The 17,500-nt window shown below is 36.1% G+C and overlaps 1 long non-coding RNA gene across 1 annotated transcript; it reads left to right on the top strand.

Annotated features, from left to right (window-relative positions):
* The first annotated feature begins 484 nt into the window (after positions 1-484).
* On the top strand, positions 485-15,933 carry LOC108166337 (uncharacterized). Its single transcript, XR_001776663.1, has 3 exons — positions 485-578; positions 745-811; positions 15,577-15,933. It is a non-coding gene; the product is annotated as an uncharacterized LOC108166337 (long non-coding RNA).
* The last annotated feature ends 1,567 nt before the right edge of the window (positions 15,934-17,500 follow it).

Genomic DNA, 17,500 nt, shown 5'->3' with positions numbered 1-17,500 from the left:
AATCTGAAAGGGAAACTTAATGTAACTTACAAATTTGTTCAAAGTGATGACGGATGACTGGGCAGGAGCGATGTCCAGTAGTAGCAGTTACAGCAGGTCAGAAGAAGCCCCTGCCTAAGAACACACTGCTGTCATATTATGAAAAGGATCCATGGTTGTCCTTGGTTGTCCAGGGTTATTCACATTTTGCGAATTACCCTTTTTTCATAAAATAATGGATTATCCGTGTTTACAAAGATCAAATGTCATGGCAAATTACAGTTAATCTTTATTTTGTGAAAGATTAACAAAATAATAATAATAATAATAATAATAATAATAATAATAATAATAATAATAATAATAATAATAATAATAATAATACAACTATACAGTTATAAAACATATAGAGTCATATTGAATAAATTAAAATGTCATGGGGTTGTTTGTAAACCCCCTTATTATCAATAAAGAGAAAAACAAAAAACAACAGTGGCAGTTACTATGCTGCCAAGAAAAATAACAAAGTCAGGTTTACAAAAAGAGAAACAGAAAAAGACAAGAGTGTCTATTTGTAACCCAGATTTTCTCCAATAGAGGTGGGTAGACTGTGTGAGATTGTCAACCATTTAGCATAGTTAGCTTAGCTACAGACTACTGTTTGCCTTCATTTCACTAGCATCTAATGAATCATGGGAAAAAGAAGTTACCTACATATTTTTATATTTAACTTGTCCTTGCACTTCTTACCACACTTAACAACAGGTGAGTCAGACAGCAGCAGCTCTAACCTCGATGCCAGCATAACCTTTAACCCGTCCCAGTGAAAAAGGTGAGCGACACTGTATTCGATGACAAGCTAGTTAGCATCATTCCAGTGAGGCTATAGGGATTTCTCTGTGTCTTAGCTCTTTTTACAATATATTTATGAGGTTGAGTGAGGTTGATAGACAGCGCTAAGACACTCCTTCTAGTTTGGATTGGTTGTTTTTGGCTAGAATGCTGCACTACTTTAGCTAGCAATAGTAGCTCAGGGAGGAGGTGGAGGAGATTGATTTTTTTAATCTGTCTCACAACAAACTGACATGACATGGTGACAACTTTAACAAATATGGAGAAAACATATTTTTTATTGAAGTTATATACTGCAGCTTGAATGAAATGCAACTACATAGCATCTTTTGAGAAGTCTGGATTGCTTTATTTTCATTTTGCATTTTGTCTATGACTGTTGCGAGAGACATGTCAATAAGCTAAAACTAATTTAAAAAATGCAAGCAACCTACTTGCATGCAACATGCAGACTGTTGCATGTAAAGTTCACAAACAGTAAATATTGTAGAAAGCAAGGCAGTTGCAAGCCTTTCAGATTTGATGCCTTTTATGGGTCAGATAGACTCAAGAAATTGTAACATCAGGGGGGGACCCAATTCATCTTTTTCTCATGGGGCCCAAGATTCCTGGTGGCACCCCTGGCTGCTGGTACTTAACCCAGTTCTGGTTCTACTGGAGGTTTCATCCTGTTGGATGGGAGTTTTTCCTCTCCACTGTCGTTACATGCATGCTCCGTATAATTGATTGCTGTAAAGTCAATGACTTAACACAAGCGATTTGCTGTCGTGTTAGCTGGAGATAGGCACCAGCAACCCTCCTGACCCCATTAAGGGACAAGGGTGTAAAGAAAATGGATGGATGGATAGATGGATGGATGGATGGATTTGCTGTCGCCCCCTGCTGGTCCAAGGAGGAGTGAATGCTGTAAGTCACTGGCTCCATTCAATCTGCTGGGTTTCCTTTGGTACAAAATTTTACACTATCTTACTGTGAGAGGTCTTTATAAATATATAAACTTCTCCAGATTATCAGACAGTGTCTAGAAGAAATTGACTTCTATAGGTCTCTAAGCTGAAATTAATTTATCATTTTTTTCATATGTTTACCAGATCTGCTAATAAATATGGCCAGTTCTGTATTGATTTGTGTGTCCTGTAGTGGAGTAGTATTCTAAAAAGGTTAAGCACACTAGGCTACATTACAGTAATGAAACAACTTCAATACTTATTAAACTGTTAAACCGTACACGCTGTATTTCAGATGATTTTATATTTGTCTCATGAATCGTCTCTCATCGTGTTGCTGATAAATGCAAGTATTCATGCATGGGCTATATTGTCATCTGAAACCAACCAGTTATTCAGGTATGTTTACATACAATTTCTTTAAGATGATTCAGCATGATATCTGATTTTTTTTATTTTATTTTATTTTTTAGAATAAATTACTTTGTGTTTATAATATATTATTTGAATTCTGAACCCTTAAATCTCATTCTCAGCTTACTTTCTTCATCCGTTAAATAGAACGAATTTTCATGTCGCCACTAGGTGGAGTCAAAAGCTTGCTAAAATGATTAGGTCTTGAGGAAAATCCTTACTTTTAATGCTGTCCTTTCCTCATTGATCGTCATAATTACACTAATATTTTCCTATTCTCTTCGTGATTCCCAGATGCACATACTCGCAGTCATCCAACAGACATTGTCAACACTATAAAGAAACAGCAACAAAATATTACCATAAAGAAGAAATTCCAAAACAGTATATGGCCTTTGAGGAATATTTTGTTTCATTTGATTTTTAGACATCAGTTAATAAAAAAAAAAGTCTAAGCAAAGATTATATTATAGATCTATGCTGTCTGGTTATTTCCAGCAATGTTTGCTGTGGATCATTCAGCATAATTTCTAATTAACACATTGCTATTTACTCTGCTGGATCATTCAACCTCATCACAAAGTAGATAATCCAGGGGGAAAAAAATTTAAGTTTATGCTTCTCTTCGACATGCATGCTGTATTCTAATGCATCATTTTTTTCAAATTCTGAAGAAAAAAAAAAAAAAAAGCAGTTTAGATGTTATTTTTTTTCCGGCCAGTTTAAAACTACTAACATATGCAACTACATCGCAACTCTCAAACAGGAGGCAGTGGAAATGTAGAGAAAGAAACACATTAAAACATTGTTTTATAGTGTTGCTTTGTTCATTATAAGCCTCCGTGCTCAGTTATACAGCCAAGGGCCAACAAACAGCTATTGTTGCAAATCAGAAGGACCTTTTTTCACAATGAAAGCTACAGTTTCATTATCTAATTCAGGGTGCGTAAAGGATGATCCTTGCTTTTAAAAGCAACAGAGGAACTGCACATAATAAGCAGGCGTCTCATTTTATTATGAAAGGAGGAATAGATGCTGGGTACAATAACATAGGCTGCATCGTATTTGCAAAGCAGAATCATTAAGAGAACTTTCCAACCAATTTCCATAAGTGGAGTTGCGGGAAGTATTTAGGCGTATATCACTAATGAGAAAAGACAAAAAGGATTTTTTTCTGCATGTTCTATGCAATCATTTTTTTGGGTGCAGAGGAATCATTATTTATGATTGCAAAGCCTAAAAGGGAGGCATGAAGATAGCAACTGCAGAGAGACTGGTAAAAAATTTAAAGAGGAAGTTAAATGAATATTTAAGGGAAGATGAAATATTTAATGGAAACAAATGAGCAAAACATTTAAAACAGCATGATAAATACTAGGGAGTGCCATTAAATTGGCTCTCATAATTTGTGCTGCTCACGACATTAGCCGGGAGGTCTCGCTCATGCGGTGTGAACTGAGAACTCCAAAGATTGTTTTCAGATTGTTTTCACCGTGCCAGTCAAAGAAAAAAAAAATGAGGACACTGTGTCTGTAACCCAGAGCTAACCTTCTATCAGAGAAATATTCATGCTTTGATCCAGTGTAGTTTGAGTATATGCCACAAGGCAGAAATAAAATCATGTTTTATTGACCTTTTTCACATTGAGGTTAGGTTAGAGTTTTGAAGAGAAAACATAATGACACAAAAACTGAATCTGATTAATTTCTCAGGAGACGTGATGCAAAAACAGGAATTGTCATAACATTATTGTTTTACGCTGCATTTATTTTTTCATTTTCTTTCTTTTTTTTTCTAATTTCACCAACTTGAATCAAAACAAGGGGGACAAAAAGCATTGTATACCAGCAAGCATTCATTTGTTTTCCAAATGTGAAAATAATTAAATGGGCAAACAAATAATTATTCAAGTCAATGAGAACAATTATCTCGAAGATGCCTCTGAGACTACGATGTGCATTGTGAATTGATTAATTATCTTGGTAAAGATAATTGAGTGGAACTAGATCTTTTTGACTGAGTCAATTAAATATCTCCCAGTAAATCCAGAAAAATGGAAATGTGATATAGACAATACTATTATGGCCTTCTTTTGTGTGCTTCCTTCAAAATAAAATGAAGTGAAACATTTAATTGTGTTTAGAGTTTGAGGTAATGTGTTAAAAGAAATTGATCAACAGTGCAAGATAATGTTTAAAAATTCATATTGTGTGTTTTCTAAGATAAAATGAAAATAATTCTACAAATATAACAGGGGATTAAATAATGTACTCTATTGTAAGTGAATCACTGTTTTGACCAGTTCTCATCTGTCTTAGCTAAACCTTCCCTTTGGAATGCAGAACACGGCACAAAATAAGATCATTTTTGCCCATGCTCTTAATTTTCAATTTATATCCTTTTATTTTAGTTGAAACACAAAATTATAAATCACAATTGAATCTTTAATCTGTTTATTAAAATTGCTGCAAGTGTGGCTCTGTTCTGGCTTAACTTCCCCTTAAATATCCAAAATATTATACAAACCAATATTATCTTAATGAGTGTCTTATTTAAAATAGAAACAAAAAAAAATAACATAAATAAATAGAACTGAAAAGTAAAAATGTATTTTCTAATCCTCATGAATCTGTTTGTTAGGTCTGTTGTAAGTGTAGCACTGCTCTGACCAGTGCTCATTTGTCCTGGTTCAACTTTGCCTGTGAACTCGGCATGTCACGTAGCCTGTGGGCAGACTATTACTTACTCCTGAGCCAGACAGAGATCATTACCTCCGAGAATGATGGCAAGGCAGCTGCAGCCGGGCAGCTTTATTTCCCCGCTCAACTTGGCGGACGCAAGCCATCACATCCTGTTAACAATTCCATGGCTTCCCCCCCTTTTATAAAGATAAGCTCTCTCAATCAGCCCTGTCTGTCTCAATCGCCACCAAGGGACCATAAGTCATCACTGCCCGCGAACGAAGCCCTGGTTTTTCCACGTGTGATTGACACCGTTTAGATGATTCAGCCAGAGTCGCGGGGCTGTTTGTTTCCTCTGCGGACCACTGCTTTTCCTGATCATAAGATTTCATTAAATATTTATCTTTGACATCAGCATATTCGTGTTTGGTGTAATCAGTCTTCTTTCTCTGAGCAAATATTGGTCCGTTTGGTGTGGAATCTGAGATGAATGCAGTCAGGGGCGTTGACATTTTAATCAGAGCGGTCAGAAGATGCCGACTGTCACTGTCAAACTGCTTAAAGGTCACAAGTTTCAGCTTGCTGTAATGTTTTAATCCGCACACATCCTGATATTTCATTTACATGTGAGATCAGGTAGATATTTTATGTATAAGCACACATTCCGCTCAAGGCCTTTTATTCTATTAACCTGTCTTGTCTTTATTGGCTCCTTTCTTAGATCATTTCCGTACGGCTTAGCCTTTGATAAATATGCTTTTAGGTCTACCTAATTAATGCATTCCACTGTGATTTTCTTCACTTGTCACCCACTCTTTAACCTCACAGTGAAGGAACAGGCTTTTCCAACTCAAATTAAAGGTCCTCTGGGACAATGTTCATGTGAGCTAATGATATAGCCAGACTTGATTTCTTATCTTGAGGGGGCTTATTGAAATGTTTCCAGCAACAGTGAATTGCGTGACCTCGCTATTGTGAAGTGTGGACATATTCCAAGTAAATATGTTGTAGTTTATGAATCAGGTTATGATTCTGACTTGTATTAGTTTTGTTTAATTATTCCAGAAGGGCTTCAGACGATGTCTGTTATTGTTGTTACACAAGTATTTGCTTTGCGAGTAGTCTCATTCTTGTTGACATATGGGATCTAGTGCTTGTTGGCAATCTGGAGTCCAAAAAACACACGATCTTCTCTTTGAACTGAGCATAATCATATGGGTACACACCAGCCAGTAATGGCGTGGTGTTGAAACAGCGTTTTTAGGGAACACAGGAGAATTTATCTCCACTTACTGATTCTATTTCCTGATTAATTAAACCAATTCAGCATTTTTTTTAAATATGCTTTAAATCTAATTTCTCTGGCTACATTGCCAGAGCCTCCATCCCTGTGACTAAGGGACCATTCATGGGTATAATGAATGAGATAAGATGACGATCAGCATATAGACACTTGGCCTTTTTCAGTGGTAAAACTGCTTAGCAAAGGGGCCAGCTGCACTCCTGAGCATACAACAAAACACTGCCCTTTATGTAAATGTTAAAGTAGGGAGCATACGTGGCCAATATAATTTTTTTTCACTTTGAATTAGTCACTTGTTACTGAAAAATCTAATAGTCTGACTAAACAGGCATTCTGCTTTTGTTTTTTATAATAAAATAAAATATCAGTTTTTGTTGTTGTTTAACTAGATTTAAATACATTAAAATATGTATTTTTATGTTCAATAATAATAAACTACTCAAGACAGTAGGACTTATTCGTCAATGCACGTTTCACATAAAGAAACTAAAACTATCATATAACCCATACATGCTTAAAAACACATTTTAAATACGTCAAGAAATGAAGCACCTTTTTTGAAACACTAAGTCCTGTCACTTATTTAAAATGTATTCTTTTATGAATCACCACCATTAAAATTTAGGCTTGTTTATTTGCATGAAAGGTGTATAATTGACACTGCACTACTGTACAAGAACAGAGTAAGCTACTTTATGTGACAGTCTTTGATTATTTGGCCATCTTGGACTAAAAGTCCAGTGCTGTAAACACAGCCTACCAGTGACCCCCAGTGTAATTATTGATTAAATTACTCAGAAATCACAAGTTAGCCAGTTTAAGGAAGCTGAAGTGAGTGAATCTCCATCGGTGCAAACAGAGCATCTGCATGGCGTATCATGACATTAAGCTACTTAAATATCATGTAAGAATCACAACATTTATATACCATTTTCCTACATTTCTTAGAAAAAGTGCAAATTATTATGCAGGTTAGTAGGAATCCTGTGGACAGAGTTCCTATGGGCTATGACAGGAATATAATAATTTAAAACATATCATATGTAGTGTTTTTTAATTACAATACTCATGTTGCAGAATTTTTCACCAAAATATTGGTGTCAGTTTCTCTTAGCTGGAGATATTACTATTAATGCTACACTCTCAGAGGTGCAACATGACCAGGCTTGAAAACTATTTATGTTTTCATATCATAGATATGCAAAGTAGATCTGCAAGGGTCTGATCAGAGTACCACTAACTTAGTTAGACTAAGGTGTATACATCAAGACAAATCTCTACTGATATAATTGGAATTAATTTGTCATATAGTTAAATTCTCTGAAGAGACTCAAACAAGTACACTTCCTACACTGAAACAAAAAGAGTTGCTTTTTGTCGAGGCAAAACAGAAGTTTGACACTTGGCTATGGTATCAAACAATAATCAGTGTCAAAATGTCAAGAAACTTTTCAAATCAAAGATTGATCAACCCCTCAGCTAACACCAACCCTTTGAAGCGGATTTTCAAATGTGTCAGACAAGTCTACAGTCAGTGAGTTTGACATTCAGAGAGAGATGGGGAGAAAAGAAAACTTATAATGATTCTATTTTCGCTCTGTTTTACAACAAATGTTTAAGCTACCGTACACACAAAACAGTAAATAGGATGCACAGAAGTCTCTGCTTCCCTTCCCTGGCTTCAAATCTTATGAAGAATTCATTTGCAATTATAGCCACACAGTGGAACCACAAAAAATACTTTTCGTTGTCTATTTAAAAAACATGAAACATTTTCTCCACTGTGTAATTTTCCTCGCTGCATTTCGAGAGATACTGACCCAAAAAAAGGTTGATCAAAGACTGTTGGAACTCCACAGCCTGAAGCAACCAATAAATTGGTCCATTCGATGTTTTGCACTGACAAATTATTCTCCAGAGTACTAACATTCTTGGTACCAACTCAATTAGCAAGAGACAGATGTAGCAAGTGCTCACATTTATGTTTCATAGACATTTCAATATTTTATTATTTCACTGCATGTTGGCACAGAGCCTTTTATGTCATAGAAATGATAACTGTTTGCTAATTCTGGCATAAGGCAGCAGTTGTTTTGGTCACGTTTTGAACACTTTCTGGGAGAATTACTGCACGGGACAGCTTTAGGGTTTTAAAGAGGGTTCTGACTTGATTGTTAAAATATTTATTTCTTATGGTGACTGAAGAGAAACTAAAGCAAATCACTGTCAATGTGAGAAAAGATTTGACCAGAAATAAGGGGGAGGGAGAATATTTCAATGCAAGCTTTTTTAATGTTACAATAAAATAGGAACGAAACCATGAGTTCAACATTTTTACTCTACTTTTACTCATCCATGGGACGTGATGGTTTGTTTTAATGCCATAATTTCTGCCAAATAGTTGGATTCGACAAAACTATTTATTATTGTTTTTGAAGGGACCAAAAGAAAAAAAGAAAAAAAACTGAACATGCACAGTTGTCCAAAGAAGAAAAATTATCTTGTCAGATCTTCTTTGCACAAGGGAATACATGCTGTCATTAATATGCATGGGTCTCTCTTGTCTATGTTTCGGCATTTAGTATTAACCCTCACAAACACTCTGACCTCTTGCACAAAACCATATGGTTAACAGTGAGCGATCTCCCTGATGTTCAAGCATCATTTACCTCTGTGCGGCATATAAAAAGAAAGCGTTAAAGCACAGCTCAGTGAAGATGGGTGAAAATATTAAGGCGTTCTTTTTCCTTCACGGACTTTAAAAATTGAGATGAATTATTTTTGTGCAGATCTTCATAGCATTTCAGTAACATGCTCCGGGTTGACAAATGAGTCTTCAGTTTGTCTGCTGTGTTTGTTTGTGCGTTGATAACACAACATAAACATATGATTAGGCTCATGTTTTAAAGTCAAGCATTAACCTCATATCACAGGAACTAAATCCAATGCTTTTCTACAGAAACAAACAAAACGTTCTTCGAATAACATGGCCGTTGCATATGGTGAGAGCAACAAAACAAATACATAATGGCACCAGACCACCAAACAGCTTTACAGCCATAATGTACATTTGCTGAGATCGTTTGAGAATAGCAGACTGCATAATTAACTTCCTCTGAAATGTTCCCCTGAGTCAGTCCTCTGCTTTATTAACAAATAATGAAGCAATTCCTAATTAGCTCTTGCATTGTAAAACCAAACTCAGAGAAATGAACATGGGGCTCTTTGTATTTCTAATAAGGTTGAATCGTGACAAATAGCACTGAGAGTCCAAATCATGACATAGCAACTTAGGAGAAGAAATTCATAAGATTTTAAATTTATATAAAAAAAAAGAAAAATAATGCATAAAATATACTGAGTTCAATAAACTGGACATTTTAGATTTTTGGATCTGTGTATATTTTCCAACTTGTGTTCTTTTTTTGTTTTTATTTCAATCTGTATTGTATTTCATACTTTGTGAAGCAGTGTGTGACGTTTAAAGTTGCTTCTTAATGAAAGGTTTATTCTTTATAAAGCTAAGAAAATATAAAAAAATCACCATTGCTTTTACTCATGCTCATTCTCAATAATGCAAATATTTTGCAGAATATTTTTCTCAGATTTTGTGTTTTACACATCTGGGTATGAAAATGAATTGAACTCTTACAACAAATGGCTAGATTGTTGTTTTAAATGGAAAAGCTGTGTTTTTCACAGTTTTAAATAGTTTTAATATTTGTAACAGTATGAAAAAAGTATAGCTGGAAGAGGACAAACAAAGAGCAGATTAAGCTGATTAAGATTTCAAACAGTTTGGAAAAATTATTGGATAGTTACTTTGGTATTTGAGTTTGTATTATATTTATAATTTAATGTGACAATGCAAGTTAATTAACAGTAGCGTGAAAATATATAAAATTATTCCCAATTGCAAATTTCCATCTCTAGTTGGTGTCAAACACATAAAAAATAATGAGTTTAGATACAGTAAAATCTAATAAATGTAATAGTTTTAAAATATCCACAAGAACACCCAAATTTAAATATGGACATCTTGCCTTTTCTAATTTTCCAGTAGCAACGTTTAAAAATATTTACGAAAAGAGGTAAAAGTTGGAAGTTTATATGAGAAACTTTTAATTGTATTGAGGTCTGAGATGCACAATGAGAAAAAAAAATGCCTGACCAACCAGCACTTCACATGAAAAGCCTGCCGAAGGTAATTTACTGGAGTTCTTTCGAGTTTGTTTTACAATATGTCATATGTGGCAGAATAATGGCATCAAAAAACTTGGTGCTCTCTGAAATTAAATTATTTCCAATAAATCAAAAGTTGGGCAGATTAAATTTTATTGTTTTCACAAGTTGTTCCACCTGTTGTTTGAGACAAAGCTGTTAATATGAAATAATTACCAGATATTTGAATTCTTGTAGTATTTATATGTTTTTGTCTTGAATGACAAAACTTGAATTGCTGTTAGTATTTGCTTTTTACAGAATTACAAACATACATTTCTATATATGTTGATATGTTAATCAAACTCTGGATCCAGTTGTAAACACTATACATTGCAGCTGTCAGTTCTTGGGCACTGTGTTTTTTGTCCTTCGCATGAGAAAGCTGTGACATCTATACATCTGACAGGTTACATTTGTAGGCAACATTCTGAAAAGTCATTAATAAATAAACTAAAAGGCAATCGTCCCAAATATGCCTCTTTGCGTACTCCCACATTATTGTCAATCATCATTGACTTCAGGTTTTTTTTTGCCTTGACATGCAGGAAACTAAGAAAATTTGATCCTGTTTCAAGTCAGTCACTCTGTTTACTGGTGGGTATTTTATTATTTGTGCTTTGCATGAAGCACCAGTGTTCACCTTTTCTAACTGAATCATTAGAACTGTTCCAAAGATGGATGGCAACTTTCTGCACGGCTTAGCTGGCCACCAGCTAACAGTGGGGCCAGGTTTTGCTGTGTTCCCTTGGCCTGCCTGCTGACCTACTCCTGGGTCTTAGTTAACATTCAGGGAGCCCTGACCTGAAAAGCAGACTTGGCATCAGAACCAAGGTCCCACCCTCCCCAAAGAAATTAGAGGCAGTAATCTTTCAGGAACAACTTGCTAACCTTCCCCGGCCATGTAAATGTAATGGATGCAGCAGATTGTCCCTCTTCTGTTTTGCAGCCCCTCTGTGTCCCACTGTCAAGCGACTGTGCCAGGCTGCGTCCAATTTGTGTGTCTCTGACGGCTCAGAGGTGACAAATGATAGCAGGGGCTAAAGGAAGGTTACATTTAAACACAGCACAGGTCAATGGGGTAGATGGCTGAATGCTAAATCATTGTCAGGGAAACTAATGATGTAGCATTATAAGACAACAGAGCTGGGTAAAAGATAAAGTGTAGTATGTCATATTGATATTATAATGGACCAGTGTCTCGTTTTAGCGCACATTCATCTTTATTTTGCATAGACATTCATATATTCTGCTCCCTGCTGAATAGAAACACTGAAGAATCCCATCAAACATTTTATATGTGGCTGGATGCCGGTTTGCCGCTGTAAAGTATTGAAACATTATTGCTCATCTGCTTAACATTGGTGTTTTGCAGAAACGTTGTACTTATTTTAAATAGTGCTTTACAAAATTATTCACAGCTTTTGAGATTTTCCCAGATTTGTCATGTTTCGGCCACAAACTTGAACTCACATTATTCATTTTGTATGTGACATGCAAACACAAATAGCACACAATATTAAATCAAAAGTAAATGGGTGTAAGTCTGGTAGTATGTTTCTACCAGCATTACGCATCTGTTCAGAAGTTTTGCCTACTTTTATTTACAAAATAAAAATGGGGAAAATAAGAATCTACATGAATCAACTGTCAAGTCTTTCCAATTGGACTTAAGTTTGGACCTTGACTAGACTATTATAATACATAAATATTATTTCATCTGAACCACTGCATTAGTAAATTGAAAACAAGAATTATTGTGGTTTCTTTGAACCATGCTTTCTTGTTTTTTTTTCCCACTCTTCAAAGCAGGTCAAAAAGTAATCATGCCCTGTTGATAGAATCTTCCACTTGGAACTTGCATCTCTGGAGCTCCTCCAGAGTCACCATGGGCCACTCGGCTGCTTCTCTAAATAATATTCACTTTGCAGAGGTAGTCATTTTAGTTGAAAGGCTTGCTAGATTTGCAGTTATGCCATATTCTCTCCATTTCTGGATGAGGGATGGAACAGTGTTCAATGAGATAGTCAAAGCTATCTCATTGTTGTTTTTACTAATGACACTCAAGTAATCTTTGAAAACATTTTACCAATGGATTTTATGCAAATGTACTCCGCACATTTGAGATTTTTATTTGTGAAATAAATAAATAAAACCACACAGTTCTTTTCTTATCACTGCACAATTTTGTGCTACTTTGTGTTGGTCTATTACATAAAATCAAAAGATAAAATAACAAGACACTGCCCCCTTTCACCCTTACTGCTGCTGTGATTTTTGTAAGTCCAACTGTGAATTAAAACAGAAAACGCACTTTATTAAGCAGCAGAAACAAATATTTGATTAACTGGGTCTAATATGTGTTGCACCTGCTGCAGCAATTTCAAAAACACACAGGAAGTCTGAATAACCAACACAGACAGAGCCTGGGAGCTGAAGCACGAGTTGTGGCATCTTGACAAGTCTTTAAGTAATTCCTTGATGAACAAACACCCTTAGGCTCACTTGCTTCATTGCTTAAGTGAAAACTGAGAGTATACACAGCCACTGAGCAGTCACAGAAATAGAAAAGTATTGTCCACTATCTTAATTATTAATGCTAATAGTTTTTTACAGATATAAGTTCGGTAGAGATCTTCAATTTTTAATATTTCAAGGTCTAGGAGAAATTGATCTACTCACCCTTACAGCAAAAATAATATCAACATCTGGTTTTTATTAAAGGAAAAGGTACATTATGGCAGCAAATAATAACCATTAATGCAACCTAACTCTATGTAGCTGGAGGTTATGTGGACACGGAGAGTCCAGGAAGCTCAAGGACAGCTTACACTCCCAGATCAAACAATGTTCACTCTCTGTCAAATGACTGCCTCCCAAAACTGCCAAGCCAGAGGAAAATGAGCCCCCCTCCTCCAACACACACACACACACACACACATGCACACACGCGACCCTGTGCTGTGGACGACAGGATAAAACAGAAGATAGCTGTGCCTGAAGGAGACACAGGATAATGAAATAATCTTTAATCTCTGTCCCTCCCGGGTATGTTCAGCACCTGTTATTCTTGATGGCATTGTGAGGGAGGGCGGCTCGCAGATTTGTTTTAAGCCTGGTAATTATTACACTAATTATTCACATTGGTGTGGGGGTGATTATCGGCCCTCGTTCAGGTGAGCGCGCGTCCGTGTTTTACACCAGCTGTGACCAAAGCAGCTTGTTGGAACAGTTGTTCCCTTGCAGATATTTGACCTCTTGTTCTGTTTGCAATCTGTACTTGGGAAGGAACGGGAGGCAAAAACAGCCAGAAACTTTTAATTGCTCTAAAGAAACAGACATGAGAGGAACAGGCTTGTTCCATCTGTTCACCATCTCTTTAACAACTAAACTTCCTGTTTAGATTGACTTGACGTTTGTAACACAGCAGCAGAGTTGTTGCTGTGATGCTTCTTGTTCCAGTGAGACTTTATTTCTCTTAAATGAATGGATAGTCATAGTATTTTCCCTTGTGCTTAATATTTAATGAATGGAGATATATTCTTTTCATTAAATGAGATGCATTTGTAATCAGAGCTTTGGGGCCATAAAGCCCCCAAGACAAATATTTCTTCTCTTTGACTCAATTTAATTCAATTAGCAGAAGGGCGACATCAAATACTACACCTCCATTAAGAAATCTTTCATGTTTAAAGTGAGAGTCATTAGCAGTGTTGGAGTATACTGTCTGATGTTAAAAATGCATAGATTCTATTTATTGTATAGTCAGTGTATTTTGTGTGGAAAAATATTTCTTCCCTTGTTGAAATGTCATTGTTATGACCATTTGTTTCTTAATAACGGAAATTATCTTAATCAGCTTCTCACCAAATCTCATTGCAATTTTTTTTTTTTTCAATTTAAAGTCAATTAAGAGACTTGCTCATTTTTATTTTGATTTCTTTTAAATGAGCCATCGTGATGTAACTAATTTCATGTGGGATATAATTATGGGTAAGAATGAAAGCGTAAGATTTAAATGAGGATATTTCAAACTTAAACATTACATCAATTTATATTTGGTGGTGTTATCTGAGTTTGCATTATTCTGAAATGCAGATTATAATATTTCATGTGACATGACACACTGTAACTGTCTCCGAATTTTATGATAAACACATTCATGTTTTGTAAACTGCATAAAGGGTAATAAACTGTCAATTTACTGTAAAAAAAGGACTTCTTTCAGTTGAAGTCCATTCTGCTGGTATACATCCCACATCCTTTTAGATAAATTACTATGTAAATATGTTTGACAGACACTAAAAATAACTTGTGCCTTTAATTATGTGCCAATTAAGGTTTTAAGAATTTTATACCAGGACTGCAAGTTAGTTTTAGTCTTTTCGTAGGATAAGCAGATATAAAATAGATCATGTAAATTTCAATAGGGATGAGAGTGTGACCAAAAGTTTGACTGTGAGACATTTTCAGATTTTTTTTCTCTATTTACTAGTTTACATTGGCCTATCACAGAAATGTTTAATTGCAGCATGACACAATGCTAATATGAAAACTGTTGCAATGCAAAGTTTGCACAGATAGCTTGCAGTGAGGAGATGTATGTGGTTAAAAGCTAATGCCCTATGTTACTGGATTTTGTTTCTTATTTGTTTAAAAATACAAAATATCAAACACAACCTTGCATACTCCAAAGTACACTTGCTACTAACCTTTAAGAAACTAAAAGGTCAAAAAACTGTATTGAAGAGAAGGAAAAACCAATCAAAAAAGAACCGATTTCTCTTTTCTCAAAGGTCAGGCTTCACTGTGTCTGGAAGCTCTACTGTGACAATATCAATGCTCTGTAACTCCACAAACGCTGATTGCTATCCTCTCTAGGCAATGTCGATTTTGCAGAAGCACTTGCCGATTAAGTCGGCAGGATGTCAAGAGCCCTCGTAGAAGCTGCCGTCTTGTCCTAGCGAAGGGCCCGAAAGCCCTTGTCTATTACAGGAGACACCCCAAGGACAGATGTTTTAGGCTTAGGAGGGTGATAGAGAATAATAGCGCATTAGATTCATAATGTGTTCTGGAAGCAGAACTCAGGGGAGACAGAACTCCTGGGTAATCGAAATTCATCTGTCTTCCTCTCCCCCTCATTTCCTCCTTTCTTTCTTGTCTTTCTTCGCCCGTCCAGGGTTGCATCCCGTCAGCCTCTTGAGGTGCCGAATCTTTGCCTGGAGCTAGAGGCGGCGCGGTCCATTCATCAAAAGCATGACCCGCTACAGTCAGGGACAGGATGCCATGGTGTAATGAACGTACCTGTGTCATATCTCTGCACATGCGGAAAGGGAAGCTTTACTTATTACTGGGTATTATGACACAGTAACACATTGTTAATGCTCATTCTAAAAAAGAAGGGATATCAGCTAAAATATCAGCTGAAATGCTTTAATGCCTTTAATGTTGCGGGAGTGATTTTAAGGAAATAAGTTCTGTCATTCAACCCTTTTTTTTACATCTCCTAAAACATGTCTTTCTAATAAATATATTGTCTAAAAATAAGTTTGCCGTAATATTCCCCCTATGGAGCATTTATATTGTCATACATCATTTAAAAATGGGATAAAATCTGCATGATTCTGAGGTGAATTAAACACATATTAATACTACAGTATCTTCATCTCCTCCCCCCTACCCACCTTACCTCCAGTGCGGAGCTCCCAACTCATCTCCTACCCCAGGCCAAGGGTAGGAGATGATGAGTGAAGAGGGAGGTAATTCACTCCTCAGGCTTAATTAATCCTATGTCTTATTTGATGAATGGCTCCCAAATTGTGCTGCAATTGTATTTTTCCCCTTTTTTGGTGCGGAGGGGGCTGCAGATCTGCGAAGGAGAAAGTCAAAGCCGGGACTCGGGGAGAAAGCTCGACTCGGGGCTTTGTTTACGAAGTTGTTGTCCTCTTTAGACACTTTGGGGGCCCCCTGTCCTCTGACGTCTGGCCAGCTGCAGAGAGTGATGGTGTGCTGTAGGGAGAGTGTGTTCACGGATTTGTTTTTTTTTTTGTATCGCCATAGGAGTTCAATGCCTTTGTTGCATGCTGAGTTTGTCACTTTTGCCTAACATGATTTGTTGAGCATAAATACACAAAGTATCCTGTGATTTTTTTTTTGTACTACTTCACATGAATATATACCTCCAGGGGGCAACACATTACAATGATAAATCCCATGTTTGACTTTCAAATGGGAAGTGCTTGTATTACTCAAAACCAATATGTTTTTCTTAAGAATGAATTTTAGTGTAATAAAAAAGTTCAGATATTTGGCTGAAAATGCCACAAAATTATAGTAGCTGAGATGATATTGGATTATAATAAATCTATTTATTTACTGTATCACTTTAAATCAACAAATAAGACTCCACTGGTTTAATAATTTTGTTGTGCAATAATTACCACAAATTTTAAAATACAAATAAAGATTACTAGGTCACATAAAAATTGTTACATTTTAGTCCAGGAATATAGACTTCACATATTTGTGTTTTAATGAGCAGATATGATCCCGTGAGCAGTTTTATATTAATTTATGCTATTTAAAGTTCAAAGTGCACCAAAGAAAGGCTTTTTTTATTAAAGGTTTGCCATACCGGCCCTATGAATAGAGGCATAGATCATTGTGTTGCCGCTTTATCGGATCTCCTTGTAATCTCACCCTTATGAAATAGCTACCAGTTAACCAGACAAACCTAGCCTTTCTAGGGTAAACATCAAGCTAAACTCACCAGTAGCTATTAGTAGAAAGCAGCAGTTGGAGGAGAGGATTCTGCTCTTGCCAAGTGAGGACAAAACATTTTCAAAAAGCCATCTTTGTGCATTTGTGAAGTCTAAAAGTAGGACTGCATTTAAAACTCGGGGATCTTTGATTAACGACAAATATCAAATTAAGGTTGAAAAATAGGGAGCAGGAAAAAAAGGAGGACGGAGGCAATTTAGGTCCCTAATCGAGACTCTCGAGTTTGAAAACATCCAACCCACGTTGAGCTTCAACTCTGGCCCTCAAGGACCCCTGTCCTCTATGTTTTAGATATGTCTCTGTTCCAGCACAACCTAATTCAA

The sequence above is a fragment of the Poecilia reticulata genome, linkage group LG6, assembly GCF_000633615.1.
Source record: "Poecilia reticulata strain Guanapo linkage group LG6, Guppy_female_1.0+MT, whole genome shotgun sequence".
NCBI lineage: Eukaryota > Metazoa > Chordata > Actinopteri > Cyprinodontiformes > Poeciliidae > Poecilia > Poecilia reticulata.
Note: the sequence above shows the minus strand (reverse complement) of the source record. Positions and strands in the feature narration are given on the sequence as shown.